Source organism: Pipistrellus kuhlii, unplaced genomic scaffold (assembly GCF_014108245.1).
Source record: "Pipistrellus kuhlii isolate mPipKuh1 unplaced genomic scaffold, mPipKuh1.p scaffold_m20_p_8, whole genome shotgun sequence".
NCBI classification, from domain to species: Eukaryota; Metazoa; Chordata; class Mammalia; order Chiroptera; family Vespertilionidae; genus Pipistrellus; species Pipistrellus kuhlii.
In genome coordinates, this window is record NW_023425584.1 from 14581368 (window position 1) to 14598249 (window position 16882).

Consider the following 16882-nt stretch of genomic DNA (forward strand, 5'->3'; position numbering starts at 1 on the left):
AGCAAAGCATATACTCCAGCAATAAGTAAACAGCTGTGAGATGAGAATCAAAGGAATGACAGCTTACACAACTCTCTCTTCAAAGGCACATGCGATCATACCGATGTTAAGGCTTAAATCCAAAGCATTACTCTACTCTTTCATGAGGCTATTTTCAGAGTTCACCTGTTTATCACCAAATCCAGTTGACTTAAAGATAATTTGTTTCTCCTACACAAAATGCAATAGCATTATATTTTTCAAAGAAGGAATATAATGAAACTTACTGTTGCTTTGCTATTAAGTAGGGAACAAATACCAATAGTTCAAGTCAATTTCATAATAAACTCCACCTATAACAAATAGTTGCCAAATATAATAGATGTGAGGTTTCAAAAAAAAAAGTCATTCTGATGGGTGTACTATTAAAATATGATTTTGAGAGCCATAAATTCATTCAAATGTTCAAACCTGGGATCACATACCATTATGGAATCAAGGCCTAAGGCTAGCTTAATGTGAGAGCTTCAAGGAGAAGACCCACTCTGATGAACTGGACTTGTGAAGAACCTCCTTTTAGTCTGTGTGGCCTTGTTTCACCTCAGCCACTGCAACCACCACCCACCCCTTAGTGACTTTCTTATGCCTATGCAAGTTTTTCCTTATCAAAACCCAATATCAGTCATAGGAGCCACCAGAGGGATCTGCACAAATCTCACGATCATGTGAAGTTATCACCAGAATCCTTGAATTAGGCCCACCCTCAGTGGTCCCGGACCCTGTGGCTGTTGCTCCTCTAATGAAGGAAGCTGCATTACACATCTCGCTTAAGGCTCACCTACACTGAGCTTCAAAATGATGAGCACCATGTCTTTGACCCGTCTTTGAAATCCTAATGCAGAAACTGGCTTGATCTTACTTAAGTCATCATATATTTTTATACAGTGTGGGTTCCCTTCCTTAGGCTGGTTGGCACCAAATAGCAACTAGAAAACCTTGTATTGCCCCCTTTCCTACATTTCACCAGTTGACGTAAAAATGATGGAAGGTCTTTGGCAGAAACATACATGCTGTGATACTTGGTACAGCTGAGCACACATGCTAGAATGATACTGTTAGAAGCCGTCCCTTTGTGTCTGCACTCAGTGTTTTTGTTTCTGCATCGTTCTTCTTCGGGACAATGAATGTTTTCCTCTTAATCCTCCAAAATAAGAGATATCTGGAAAAACAGTTCCAGCATGTATTATCAACATGTGTAAGAATGTGTTATGTTTTGAGGGATATTTTAAAAAGTAATCAGTATGCTTCTAAAGACACATCAAGGCCATCAAGTTTCCTGATGTTCTTTGGGGCCTGTAATATTGTTTGGGCCAAGATCCACTCTTCAAATTGGGTAGAACTGAAGCAAGGAAGTACTGACAGGCATTTGACTAATGCTTACTTGCCTCTTTTACCCATTAGGCTTCACAATCCTTTTCCATAAGGGAATTTATGGGAGTGCCAATGAGTGTAATTCTATGTACAGTTACATAGTAACATGAAAATGCACCTGGCCTTCAGGAAAATCTCCAATATTTCAACAGAAAAAATTATTTTGGACACCTACCACGTGCCAGGTACCATAGTATATCCTGGCAATACTTAGGTCTTTCCATGGATGAATAGGATATTTCTACCCTCATCAAGCCTGTGTTTAATAAGAGATATGAACAATAAATGTATAAATGGAAGAAACAATTAGAACTACAGTGAGTGATCGGGAAGGAAACAAAGAAGGTTTTGTGACAGAGAACGAAGGGCAACCCAATCTGGTCACAAAAGGCCATTCTAACCAAGTGACAATTTAGGTGATGCCTTGGGGTGGAATGAGTTTTCCAACAGAGGATAGACACAGCCAGTATTTGGCCTTAAAATAATGCTCAGGTTAAGCAGGATGGCTGGCAAGGATGGCTCTGAATGAGTCCAGAGGAAAGGATACAGGATGTTTATAGACAGACTGCAGACCAATGATACCAAACCTTATAAGTGATGGCAAGGAGTAAAGAATTAATACTGCCAGACTAATAATAACTATGTACCTTATTTATAAATAAGACATGTAATACCAATCAAGTAAGCTAGAGTTTATTGACAATGACGTATGTTAAATTTTCCAATGCATTTAAAAGCAAGTATGAATTAGATCACTGTATATGATTGAAACCAGTTCACATAAATAGCAGGCACAAGTTCCTTCACAGGGTCATTACAGTTTCTAGAGTTTGTTGTGGAGTCTGAGTCACTTTGGATTATCTTGGCATATAAATAGTTTTCCATTAGCCGTGTTAATTTTGAGGTCTTTGATTTAAAACTATCCGCCTTCAAGAGTTGTTTTCATTCAGCCATCCATATAAAGCATTAGTCTTGGATTGCTGATGTTTGGCACAATTTATACAATTGTAACAAACTCATTACTTGTAGTTTTGATAGAATAATCAACAACCGTTTTTGTAAAATTCATAAAGAAAAGTAAATGCCTGTTTATGGGAAATGATCCAGAAATGGCATGTTCTATTTAAACAAACATTGGGATTTAAAAGTTAGCTATTTCTTATTTTATTTTGCTAATAATTTTTATATGCAAGTGTTGAAGAATTTTCACTGAAAAAATTAGACAATTGCATGTATTTAAAAGAACCAAAGAGCGTACAGTTAAGAACATTCCTTTTTCATCCACACGTTAAGCCCTCCTCCCAAAAGGCAACTACCAGCAGCTTTTTTCTTATCCTTACAGAAATGCTAAGTACACACCGTGGCCTAATTCAATATACACATTCAGTGCGTGCACCCATGTTTAAATTTTCCTTTTTACACAAACAAGAGCATATTTTATGCTCTTTATTCTTCCAAATCTAACTTGGCCCACTTACCAACATAGTTTAGTGATAGTCCCTTAAAAACCTACAGAAATATACTTTTAAGTTAGTTTGAAATTGTCTGGATACATGATATTTAACTTAACCAACTCCTTAATGATGAATATTGATGTTGTTTACAGTAATTTTCTGTTACCAATGTTTGTTCAAAGGGATAAATATTTATCAGGTATTACCTTGTTCTGGCACTAGGCGTTTGGCAGTGAAAAGACAGATTCCTGACTCGTGGACCTTATATTCAAGTGGAGGATATGATAAACAAGCAAACAAGCAGACATAACTTTCTATACCTACTCTTGGGAGTAAGTTTTATGAAGATAAAAGTAAAGCTGGGCCGAGATCGGTTTGGCTCAGTGGATAGAGCGTCAGCCTGTGGACTGAAGGGTCCCAGGTTCCATTCTGGTCAAGGGCATGTATCTTGGTTGCGGGCACACTCCCAGAGGGGGTGTACAGGAGGCAGCTGATGGATGTTTCTCTCTCATCGATGTTTCTAGCTCTCTATCCCTCTCCCATCCTCTCTGCAAAAAAAAAAAAATCAATAAAAATATATTTAAAAAAAATTAAAGCTGGGAAAAGGGACAGACAGATGGTGGGATGGGCGGAGGGGTTGCTCCTGTCCACAGGACCGTCAGGGTAACTCTCTCTGTAGTAGAGAGATTTGAGGGGAAAACAACAACAATACCCAAAACCACAAACAAGCAAGAGAGTAAAACATGAGGATGTAGGGAGAGAGAACTCCAGTCAGAAGAAACAGTAACTGCGGGGTAAAGGCCCTAGTGGGGAGGGGCTCATTGGGCATGTTTAAAGTTCAGTGTGGCTAGGGGGCGAGTATATGAAAATGAGCTGGAAGAGCAGGCAGAAGGGTTGCATATGTGCTCTTAGAAGCCACAGGAAGGATACTGATTGTAAGAGTAACTTCCAGAGAACTGGGCACAGGCGTGAGATGATGAGTTTGTCACTTTGGGATCATTCCAGCTGCCTCTCTAAAGAACAGACTGCAGGGGACGAGGGTGCAGGTGGAGAAACCAGGGGTCTGTAAGTACTACTCTTGCCCAGAGAGAATAGCCCAGACCAGGGTAGAGGTGAGGGAGAAGGTGTTGAATTGCCCTATTAGAAATCTATTTGGAAGGTAGAGCTAACAGGATTTTACTGCTGCCCCAGGACATAGAGTGAATGCAAGAAAAGGACAGGAGTCAAGGAGAATGCCAAGGTTCTGGCTGAGCAGCGAGGTGAGCGATGCTGCCATTCATCAGGATGGGCGGCATAGGAGATAAGTAGGCTCTGGGGCAGGAGGCAAACGGAGTGTGCAGAGGAAGATAGCTCCGTTTCGTCACATTGATTTAGAAATGCATAGAAGAATCCACCAGGGTGGTGTCACAAAGCCACTTCAAAGTACTACTGGAATTCAGCGGGAAGATGGGGCATAGAGATGAAATGTTTAAGTCTCCTGCATATCGGTATTATTGAAAGCCATAGCAATGGAACATGTATCTTTCACATAGGTCCAAATATACATCTCACAGAAGCCCTGAGAAACTGAATTGCTAGATCTAAGTGCGTGTGTTAGTGCATGTGTGTATATCCATTGCTTTCTATTAAATAAGCAATAATTAGATGTTATTATTAAAGTTATCTTCCAAAGTACAACATCCCTTACATATAAATTTAAAATAGTAATCTTTGCCGAGTCTGCTTTGGCTCAATGGATAGAGCATCAGCCTGCGGACTGAAAGATCCCAGGTTTGATTCCAGTCAAGGGCATGAACCTTGGTTGTGGGCACATCCCCAGTAGGAGGGGTGTGCAAGAGGCAGCTGATGGATGATTCTCTTCCATCGATGTTTCTAACTCTATCCCTCCCTCTTCCTCTCTGTAAAAAATCAGTAAAATATATTTTAAAAAGTTATCTTTGATGAATTGGAAGATATTTCTGCATAACTATAAATATTAATTCTTACTGTTCTAGAGATTTAGATGTGTGAGGTGCCAGTTGAAATAGTTTCAGATAGAAATATAGTTTTGAAACACACATACATATTTGTACTAGTCATTCTCAGATATATGGGCTCAGACTTTTCTGACAACATTCTAGGGGATCAATATGATTAAAAGTATTTCAAAACATTTTTTTTTTTAATTAAGATACTGAGGTCTAAGAAATGAACAAATGTTCTGAAGGATTCCAAACCAGTAAGTTGGTTAGGGTCTGGACTCAAACTCAGGCTCAATTTTCTTTCCATTTCATACAGAATGAGGCAAAGACTTGAATTTCCCTGAATATGATACAAGGTATTTAGAATTACCATCTTGGTATGTATTTTGTGTGTAATGTATGAACACGGCCACCACCTGACAGATTCATGTTTTCCTTCAGACCCTCCCATGGCTCTATTCTAGGCATCTGGAATACAAATGAGCAAAAACACAGATTACACCCTCCCCCTTCCCACATTTTATGGCTGTGGTAGGAGGCAGTGATGAGAGAGGCAGTAACAAAAATGAAAACCATGTTTGAAACTTCTGTTACAGAGAATAGTGCTATGGGGGAAAAACAAGAACAAAAGTGAGAAAGAGAGTGGGGATAACAAGAAAAACAAGAAAAAGGGGGATACGCAGTGCTGTGGGTTGGGGAGCAGAGCAGTTTCAAACGTTAAAAGCATGGGAAAGGCTGTCCTCATGGAGACGCTAATATCTGAGCAATGACTTGAAAGTCACTGAAGATTTGGCTGTGCACAACTCAGGCATCATTTTAAACATAGTCCTTGATGCTGCAAGTTGAAGATCAGAAAAAATATATATAAATTGAATACCCCTGAACAGGAACAATCATTTCAAAAACCTGACCACAAAATGTATTTTAATAGTGTCATTTTCATAAGCAAAGAGCACTGCCTCTCCCCATCATGTCTTTGCCTATGGCCAGCATTCTGTATAGGAGCGGCAGGCCCATTTTAACTAGCCATCTCTGTGTTGTACAAGGTCCAAGCTTCTTAAATCCCCATAAATGATTCTACCCAGAACAGATAATGACCCTCCCTGTCAAGCCAGTCACCACAGCTCTTCTGTGATTTGGGGACCAAGCTGTGTAATAAAGTAATGATAAGCATGACTCAAACACATAAAATCAGAGAAGGAGGCACAGAGCTTGAAAGGAGCATGAACAATGCAAAGTTCAAAAACTAACAGCTGAGAAAGCCCGATTCAGGGAGCTGACGTGGCTTAACAAGGTCACAGAGTAAAGTAGTGACGAGGCCAAAGAAAGCTACACTGAAAACCAGCATGCTTCCCACAAACTCCACAGTCCAGTCTTTCCCCCTTAAACTGCTATTAGACATCATTTTAATCAAACACCGTACATAGGCTTTCTGAACAACACCCAAAGGCAAACCACAACAAAACCATCAGCTTCCTAACCCAAAGGAAGCACACAAAACCAATGACCATCACTTGAGTAATGGTTACTATGTGCCAGGCACTCTGCTAAATGCTTTCCTGAACTTGTTTAATCTTCACACACATATATTGATGAGATAGGTATCATCAATACCCTCGATTCACAGGGGAGGCAACTGAGCAGCAGAGAGACTAAGTCACTTAGCTTGTTAAAGAATTTAAACAAAGAGTTTGTTAAATAATCTGGCTGAAAAGCCTGTTCTCTCAGTTCTCGTGTTCAATGCTACCAGATATAGCCATGTGTGTATACGTGGTCAGACAGTAAAATTACTTATTGAAAAATGTTTTTGTAACATTTCAAGCTAGAATTCCTCAAATTGGGTATTAATTTTAAGTTGATTCATCAAATACTTATTGAGCAACTACTAAATTTCAACCAGGGTGCATTCCACCCTCCTCCCCCTCCTTTTCAGGTAATAAACCATTTTTGATATGTCTCTAAAACCCATTAGCTTTTATAACACCATGAAAAACAGCTACAACACATTAGATACCTCCTTTTATAGTGATTCAATAGTTCTATAAAATTAGCATCGACCCAGGAGATGCTCCCTTGACAACTATGTTTGGTAAGGTTCCTTAGCAATTATCTGAGCTCTCAAAAACTTGCAGAGAAATCTACTGTCTAAAAGGAAATGCTCTTCATTTCATTTCTAGTCATGATCATTTGTATTTTTTTTACATCAAAGTATCCAGAAACAAACATGGTGATAATAATACCTAAAAGTTACTACACAGTGTGCTAAGTACTTGGTATCCATTCACATATATGCATCTATAATGGTACTATATGTACCACCCTTGAAATAATTAGGGGGAAAAGGTCACTCAGATGTATACATGCTGCAGTTCAGACCAGAAGGGCTATTGAGAGCTTACTTGTGAAAACACCTACAGATAAGGAAGGTGGGGGTCGATGACACGGGCACAGCCCCTCTCAGAGGAACAGGAGCTGCCCACATCCCACCAACTGCTGCGGCGAGAATCAGTTCAGGAATGCTCATCTTCAGCCTTTTCTGTCATATACCTTTGTACGTAATAGCTCAGTATGTTTAAATACTCTGTAACTAAGTCAATTAAATAGCTACCCCAAATTATGTCTACCGACCAGCCATGGATTGATTGCCAGTTTGTGACCCACCATTGGCATCCTCAGCCTGCAATACACCAGGAGCAGGGTCTTCAATGACAGAAGGGAGACCACAAACCTTACATGATCACGGCCAATGTTTGGAGCTAATGCTTTTCATTACGTGGTAGAAGTAATGCAGCTCAGACTCGGGTCTATGACCAGCACTCGTGACCACTGAGACAAGCAGGAGACTTTGGTAAGCATCTACTAAGCAGTAACAAAGAGAGAAACTGGCAACAGGAAGATAGGATGTAATTAAAAAAAAAAATAGAAGGAAAGAGCTAGACAGAATACAGAACAAGAGAGATGGAAGAAGGGAAGAGCAGGAAGGAAAGGGACAGTGAGGGGTGGTTTCTTGGCCATCTCAGGCTTTAAGCAGTCCGCTTTCATGCCCAGACCCCACACCCAGCCTGAGTCAGGGGAATGGGGAGGTGCGGAATGATTTTCTTGGAGAAAGGAGCTAACCCTGATACTTTCTTACTTGGGCTCAAGGAGAGCAGTTCCAGTGGCTGAATACATGGACCCCTGCAAGGAACTGTGGGGTTTCCAGGAATTCAGAAATGCATTATTTGGAAACCAGGGTGCTCACAGGAGAGTCTGATTTTATCACCCCGGCCAGGAAAAGTGGTTTGAACAAGGAGAGAGTTTCTAATCCCCGGCAATAGAGTCTTTATCAGGAAGCTGTGCTCGCTATTTAATAGGTGCCACTGCATTTATCGGTTCAAGGGAAGAATAAAGCCATCGCTTCCGCGTCCACCCACACACCTGAGCTCCATTAGGATGGCCAGTGGCCAAGATTTCCAAGCAAAGCAATCTCGCAGGATTCACACACGTAGTGAACCGTGGCGACACACACCTCCTCCTGCCCCACAGACCTGTCTGACAGGCAGGCCAGGGCCACTGCTTACATGGCCACCTTTCTAGAAGGCGGCTCACACTTGGCAGCAGGGATTTGAAGCAATAATGAAGAAGACCACCTTTCTGTGTAGCAGCAAAGGTGAAAGAGAGGGGACAGCGGACACTGCAGAGAAATTTGGGCAACGCAGAAAGAAAAAGCAAGCTGGATGAGTCAGTGCGAAATATCCTCTCCTCTAACAATTGTCTCACTTTATCATCTGCCTATTTCATTCTTTGCCTCATGCCATCTTGGTCAATACTGAAGTATAGAAAGCCAAATTACTAAATTCTTCATGCTAAGTGCATTATTACACATACACAATTTCATGACACACTAAGGGGTACATACTATCATGTCCATTTTCAAGATGTTACAACTGTGGCACATGGAGGTGAAGTGACCCGCCCAAGGTCACACAGCTAGGATCACAGCCCAGGCTCAGAGCCAGTTCTCAGGTCACAATATAACCATTATCCTTCTGCTACTAGATTATCCCATTCTCCTTTCTTGCTATCGTCCTCTTCCCCTTTTAGGGGTGTCGAACTCAATCAGAGAAGGGGCCAAAATCTAAAATCCAGCCTAAATCGTGGGCCGAATGGTTTACTGAACAGTCATAAACTGTCATTGTGATGGAAACGCAGCGGAGTGCAGTGATGACAGCGCGGTGCGGGCCATATTGCAAGGCCTGGCGGGACGGATTTGGCCCACGGGCCTTGTGTTTGACACATGTGCCTTAGGTTAACAGATGTATGTTGACTTCTTAGTGAAACAAGGACTGGTCAGATGACTGGAATTGAGTTTAGAGAACTACATTTTTCTCAGGAGGAGGTTAACTAGAATGTGTTCAGAGAAAAAGAAAGAGAATAGCACAGAAAGGGATGAGGGTAGATAAAATAATTCAAGATGCCCAGCTTTGGGAAAGAAAGACTAAGGCATTCATAAAGAAATGGAAGAGCTTTTCTGGCCTGTGTGGCTCGGTAGTTGAGTGTTGACCCAGGAGGTCACAGTTCAATTCTCTGTTAGGACATATGCTTGGGTTGTGAACTCCTTTCCCAGTTGAGAGTGGGGGCAGAAGGCAGCTAATCAATGATTCCCTCTCATCATTGATGTTTCTATGTTCCTATTCCTTTCCCTCTGGCTTTCTCTCTGAAATAAATATATATTTTTAAAAAAGAAATGGAAGAGCCTTAGAATTATAAAAATCATGTATTGTAATAACTAGAAAACACTTACGAGGCATCTGATCCCATTTCACAGATGGGCAAACTGAGATTCAGCTTTCAGTAGATTAAGGATGCATCCCAGCATTCCTAATTACTTCTACCTATATTTCCTTCCCTTCACCTCACTTCTGCACCAACTACCACTACACCCTCAAATGTGGCTTAAGCTACTATGACAATGGCTATGGGTTACAAAGAAAGTATAGAGATACAAATTTTGCCCAATCTGAGGAGGCTTGACTTGAGAAATAACACTCCAAGCTTCCCCCCAGGGCAGGGAGGGTCTCCATCACCACATCTGGCTGGCATCTGTTAGCAATGCTATAAATGGCACCCATGCAGTCTATAATAGTCTAGTCATGACAGTGTTAAACAAACTCAGTTCTATGGACCAGTGTCTGGCTGGCTTCAACAGAATCTCTCAGAGAGCTTTTAAAAATAGAGGGATTCCCCTACTCTAATCTCAGAAAATCTGATTTAAGAAGATTTGAGAAACCATGGAACCAGGTAATTCCCAAGGGCCCTTCTAACAGTATGATTCCATTGCCATGCTACCTCCTCTAGCATGGTGCCAGCTATTACTGAGCCAACACATGTAACATGGGGCTCAGTCCCCAGAGTGGTAGGAGGCAGCCAATCAATGATTCTCTCTCATCATTGATATCTCTCTCTCTCTCTCTCTCTCCCTCCCTCCCTCCCTCCCTCCCTCCCTCCCTCTCCCTTCCTCTCTGAAGTAAATAAATAATATTTTTAAAAGATATAAAAATGGCCAATAGACATATGGAAAAATTCTCAACATCACTAATCATCAGAGACTTGTAAATTAAAGCCACAATGAAATATCACTGCACACCTGTCAGAATGACTATCATCAATAAATCAATAAACAAGTGTAGGTGAGGATGTGGAAAAAGGGAACCCTCATGCCCTGCTGGTAAGAATACAGATTTGTGCAGCTACTGTGGAGTTACCTAAAATAATTAAAAATAAAACTGCCTTATGACCCAGTGATTCCACTTTTGGGAATATAACCAAAGAAATACGAAACACTGATTTGAAAGAATATATGCACCTCTATTTCACTGCAACATTATTACAATAGCCAAGGTTTGGAAGAAGCCCATGTGTCCATCAATAGATGAGTAGATAAAAACAAACAAACAAACAAACAAAAAAAAAAACCCTCTGCAACAGCATAGATGGGCCCAAAAAGCATTATGCTCAGTGAAATAATACAGTCAGAGAAAGACAAGTACCGATGATTTCACTTATATATGGAATCTAATGAACAAAATAAACCAAATAGAAACAGACTGACAGCTATCAGAGGGAAGGTAGTGGCAGGGCTGTGTGAGAAAGGTAAAATGATTAAGAAAACAAACAAAAACCTCATAGACCCAGACAACAGCATGAGGATTTCCAGAGGGGAAGAGGGAGGGGGAGAGATAGAAGAGAGTAGAGTGGGGATAAATAGTGATGGAAGGAGACTTGACTTGGGGTGGTAAATGCACAATTCCGTACGCAGTTGATTTATTATGGAATTTACAACTGACATCTATATGATTTTATCAATCAATGTCACCCCAATAAATTCTATGAACAAGAAAATTGTATAAACAAATCACAGTATAACAGAAATGAATGAATCAGCAATGGAGGGACAGATCTTTTTTTCCAGTCCTGTTAAAAGGAGTCACTATATTACTCAAACTCAAGAAATTCTGAATACAGAGTAGCCAAATTTCTCTCCGATGGCAAAATCCACGATTCTAAGGACTTCCTTATATTATGAAATTATGAAACAAATATTAAACAATTTCATCAACAACATGGAACATGCCATTGGAAGTGGTTTTTAAAAGAAAATAAAAAAATTGAGTTAATTCACTAGCATAAGACATACACAACATTTTGTACTCCCTCTCTGAGGTTTGTCTTCATACTCAAGTGTCCAGGAGCAGGGCCTGGAACCAGCTTTGTCCACTGTGATCATTCACCCAAATCCAGAGGGTCCCTTCACGTGATACCCCCACCCCCACAGGAATATCACCGATGGAACAAATGCGGGTTAAAAATAAGGTCTTAAAAGCCTGGTCCCTCCCTGCTTAGGAAATCTGACCCCTCAGATGATGCCAATCTTACAAAATGTGCTTTCTGATTACTTCCAGAAGGCAGAGCAGGGCAGACTGACCAGGGGGCCTCCTATGAAGAGGGTAAAACCTTTTTCCTCAGAGGCCATGGTTTATCCACACACGTCCAGTCAAACAAATCAGTGCCTACTGCTCTGCGCTGTTTCTAGAATGTGTTTCCTTCCTTTGCACAGATCTCCTCCCTCTGTCCTCACTGCCCAGTGTGTGGTGTGGCCACTCCTGTGTCCCCGCTGCCCACACCTCTGCCCTGGATTTCTTCCCTACCCTCCACTCCGGTGATCTCTGTTCAAGGAGAGCCTCTCTTATTTTCCTCCTATATTGCCAAAAAGGGAAACTATAAAGGTTCTTCCAAGTTTTAGGCATGGCTGCTCGTAATCCTGCTACATGGAGTTGCCTATTCTGTGCGGGGCGTGAGGAGCACTAAATAAATTTAGAGTCTGACATTAGAACTCATGGAGGTTCCTTCTGCGCTGGCAGTGGGCTAGGCCAGGGTTCACGTGGGTTCCTAATCTGTCTTGGCATTTTGCTCGCCCAGTAGGCACTTGAGAAAAACACAGTGTAGTCACTGTCTCTCCTGACTTCTAAAAGCATGCCTTTCTTGTTCTGCGTCCTGCAGTTCCCAAGCCCTTCCCTTCCCAACCCAGCCCAACCCAGCCCAACCCAACCCAAGGAGGAGGCTGATGAAGAAAACAGCTATGCACCATCTTTAGGCTCAAAAATTCTGCTGTCCCATTCCCTCCTCCAAGTGCAAAACCGTGGAGAAAATAAAATTGCTGGCTGAAAATTAAGTTCCATCAATAGGACACAGTGTCTGTCCATTCATCCTGTGTACACACACACACACACACACACACACTCTCTTCGTTTATCCATTAACCTTATTTTGTACTATTAGCTACTTGTTGAGAGATTTTAGAACTAAAGTAAACACACACCTGTTTTTATAGAGGCCCACCCTAATTGGCCTAGCTACTAACCTTCTGCTATTCAAGAAGTATCCAAGAATCCATTCATTCATCTCTTTTCCCAACCGGACTCTTGGCCAAACCCCCGTTGGAAAACACCATTGCTGTCACAGGTTGCCCTGCCAGGAATCACAACTCTGTAGTGAAATTTAGTCGACCTCTTTCTGAGCTGGACCAGTTTCTTAGACACAATTGCATTATTTTGCATATTTTATAACTGTGAAGCACAGAATAAGCTATAGCTTTCCGAAGAGAGTCAACACCTACATTGCATTATAGCTGATAGGTGTCACAAAGATTATTTAAAATTTGATTTTTTTTTAAAAGGCACTCTTTAGTAAGGTGTAAAAGAAAATCAATTGATCATTAAAATAAAACCCACACCATTATGTCTCCATTTTTTAACAGTGATTTTGAGTAAATGACTGTTTTCTGTTACTCTTTAGTGATCTAAATATTTCAGAAAATACAAAAGTATTTTTGAGAGTAAAACTGCCAGTTACTTTTTCAACTCAGAAAAAGTAAAAAAAAAAAAATTATTATACAAATAAATACAAATGTTGATCCAGTATATTTCTAGGCAAATCTATCAATGGGCTCCTTCAATGATTGTCAAAACTTCATCTAATAATAAAAAGACGGCAGGAACGCACAGGCACACACACATCTGCTCCTGCACTCTGCAAGTGTCATCCAAAATAGAAACTTCAAACCCTACTCCCCTCCCGAAAGGAGAGCCATTTTCTGCTACAACACACTCCTCTGAAAACTCTCATGAAGCAAAGCACACAGACAATTTCATTTAAAATGATCGTTCCTGCCAATGAACTGTCCTTCCACACAGCGAAGTTCCAGAAGGCTGGAGCCGGGTGACAATACACACATCACATACTTTTCTTTTTGCACACTGAGTTGCCAGCTAACCCCACCCCCGCTTTCTGAAGTGTCTCAGTGCTGCTGAAAGTCAGATCTTGAAGGAAGTGGGGAAAGAAAAGATTCCAAGTCCACGCCACATGTTTAAGTGATGGAGTTCTAACACACACACACACACACACACACACACACACACACACTCACACGCATGCCCCCTGGGAAGTCAGAGTCCTTGCAAACAAACAGCAGGCTTAGAAAGTGGAGAGAGGCATGGACATGCACGCACCCCGCAGCCCCCTACCTCTCTTGTCTGCTTCCCGGGCAGCTGTGAAATGGCCCTCGGTCCGGAGTGTGCTGAGAGGCTGTGACGGAGACGGCTGGGGCCTGCCGAGTGCGAGCAGGCCCAGCCCGTGTTCAGAAGCTGCCCCAGTCAGATTTTCCAACTGTGGAACTGCAGCCAAGGCCCTGCCCATGCCTGAAGAATTTCCTGAACAGCATTCCCGTTCTCTTGCTGCCTGCTTTGAAACTGTACTCTGTCTGCACTTCAATACGGCTTTGTCAGGCCAACGCGGAGCTACTGGGCTGTCTCCAGCTATCAATGGGAAACATGTGTCCAGCCCGGCCCGGCTCCCCTGCAGCAGCGCCCATGGCATCTGCTGGGCTCACGGTCACAGCCACCAGGAGACCTGCTTCTAGAACCAGCTGGGATTTCTCAGCCATTCTCCACGCAGGCTCTGCTCAGTGGGGCTGGATGCTGGAGACACCTCTTTCTTCTGCTCAACATCTCCCCTGTGGTACTTGCTCCTTCCATTCACCTTTTCTGACACCCTCCCCCTCACTCCCCATTTAGCCCCTTGAGTCCTTGCTGGTCCTGACAACAAGCCTATAAGAGCTAAGAGGCACAAAGTCTAATGTGAACTCCACCCTATGTTGCCTCAGTCTTCACTCATGATGCCACAGGATGGAGGGAATAATATTTTTAGGGCTTCCAGACTGGCTCAGCAATTGACAGTTGCACCCTCACCCTGGTGTGTGCATGTACGACCTCTGCACCTAAAAATAATGCAATTGTTTTTCAGGCTCTTTGGCTGCTTTCTGCTCTGTGTCTGTGCTGGTCCAAAAATGTAACTAACGTTTCCCAGGCTGTTGCTGTGTGTTACGATGACAGGAAACAGAAAAGAGAAAAGAGTGTACCTTTCATCAGAATGTGTCCTCATTCTGTGCACCTGCGATTAGTTCTGGATGACCCTCACCAGGATGTCCTGTGTACATTCCATGGGACTTTGTGGCCTACCTTTGACATTTGTTTTTCCATAAAACAGGAGGAAATCTCTAAAGGTACGAAGAGAACAGACACCCCCTCTTCTCCTTTTCCACTCTGAAAACCCAATATCTAAACAGCCGAAGCTAAGTTGTCAAGATAACACTGTAGAATAGAGATGATGTAAAGGAAAGAGCCTCATCTGTTTTGAGTTTCTTCTTTTTCCTTTCGGTATTAATATTTTACTTCCTGAAAGTACACCCCATTAACAACTTATTTTACAGACTGGGATGCCCAGATTGTAAAAGTGTGTATTCCTGAGGGGCTGTTGTGGATAATAGGATGCAGTGGGGTCTTGAGTTTAGAATCCAATTGCAATGGGTACTTGTGGCAGGGTTAGATTTTTGCCTTGGGATGAAGAAGTGAGTGTAAGTGTATATGTGTGGGGGAAGGTACCGTGAGCACCTCTAAGGTCAGGGTGCAATTAGAGAACTCATGAGTTGGAAGGAACCCCAGAGACCATCTAACTGAAAATGTTTCTACCCTTCATGTTACAGAGGGATATGGAGGCTCAGCCAGATTAGCGGCTTTTGGGGGAGGGTGAAATAAGATCATGTAACCTTCACAGGGGTAGGCTTGTAATTAATGGGTTGTCCTGGGCCTACTTTTAGCTCTGTCTGTGAATCCTACTCAGCTTGCTTAACCTTCTGTACCTCAATGTCCTCATCCATAAAATGGGGAGAATAATAGGAACTAACTCATGGAATTGTTAAGATGTTGAGATAATCCATATAAATTATTTATTACACTACCTATAAATAAATTTCAGTTTAGTTTTCTCTTAATGAAACAAAAGCCAAATGCTTTCTCTTACCTTAAAGCTAAATTGCAACTGCACGCTTATGTATCGTTAGAGCTTCTAGAATATACTATCCTATGGGCTACTCTTCTGCCACCTTAAAGTCACAGGGGCCTCTCACCTTGGACACAGGCAAGTGTCCTAATGCCTTCACGGAACTTTAAGCCAAGTGCACATCTACTCTTTTCATTTATTTCCTAAACATAACACTTTCCTCGAGATTAAATCACAAAGAAGGGAAAGAGTGACACCATCCCTGCTGTCAGATACACGAGGCCGAACAAAGCACCGACTGTAGAGAACTAAAATCTCTCTCCAAACCTGAAGGGCTCAAGGTCACCATTCTAAAAATAGGAGGTCATGAACAACTGCGATCCCCACGTTTGGTAATTGCAACCTCCAAAATCAACAAGTCACATAAGCTGGGGAAGAGGTCTCACTGAGAAAATAGCTGCTACACATTCTAAAGACTCGTATTTCTATCTGGGGTTCCAGAGCCTTGGTCTTAGAGTCAATAGTAGTGCCTGGTTAAAGAACTTATTAATCATGTTTGATGTGTCCAGCTACGTTTGGGGGGAATAAAAGAGGAGGAATAGTCCATTTTAAATGGGTAACAAATGTCTTAGTAAGAATTAAAAACACAAACAAACATAACTGGAAAAACCAAGCTCAGACTCATAAGAAAACAAGACAATGATGATGTGATACAAAGGCTGCTCCCCTAGTATCTCCCCAAATACTCATCACATGATCAATTCAGGGTGGCTTTTTGAGACTCAGCTTCAATACTACCAACTGGAAAGTCCTGAAAAGTTAATTCACTCTCCTAATGTTAACAAAAATTATCCAAAACTTGAAAATAATACCCAGAGCTTGCCGTGTTCTTTCAGAGGCATGTGTGGCAATGAACATGCCAATTCAAGAATTACTTAAGGGAAAGGCACTTTGTTTAATTCACTATTTACTAGTGAATAAAGAAAGACCCCAGATTTAGTCAAGTTACATGTTACCTTGGAGACTTCTATTAAAGACACAAAATTATTTCTCTCCAGTAGAAAAAGAAATCCCACATTGATGGCGCATTGCACCATAAAACATTAACCAGTTTTGTATCTAATCTAGCAATCTGGTGCCAACAGTCCTTTATTTATTTATTTTTTTAAATATATTTTATTG

The 16882-nt window shown here is 41.6% G+C and overlaps 1 protein-coding gene across 2 annotated transcripts in view; it reads right to left on the reverse strand.

Annotated features, from left to right (window-relative positions):
• SGCD (sarcoglycan delta) overlaps positions 1-16882 on the reverse strand; it is a 415700-nt gene that overhangs the window by 271210 nt on the left and 127608 nt on the right. Inside the window, exon 1 of one of the 2 annotated variants that reach the window (XM_036423825.2) lies at positions 13888-14227. The exons of the other annotated variant lie outside the window; for it this stretch is intronic. The gene's annotated coding sequence lies outside the window, so the exon portion shown is untranslated. Of the gene's footprint in view, positions 1-13887; positions 14228-16882 lie in introns of those variants that run through there. 2 annotated transcript variants of the gene reach the window in all.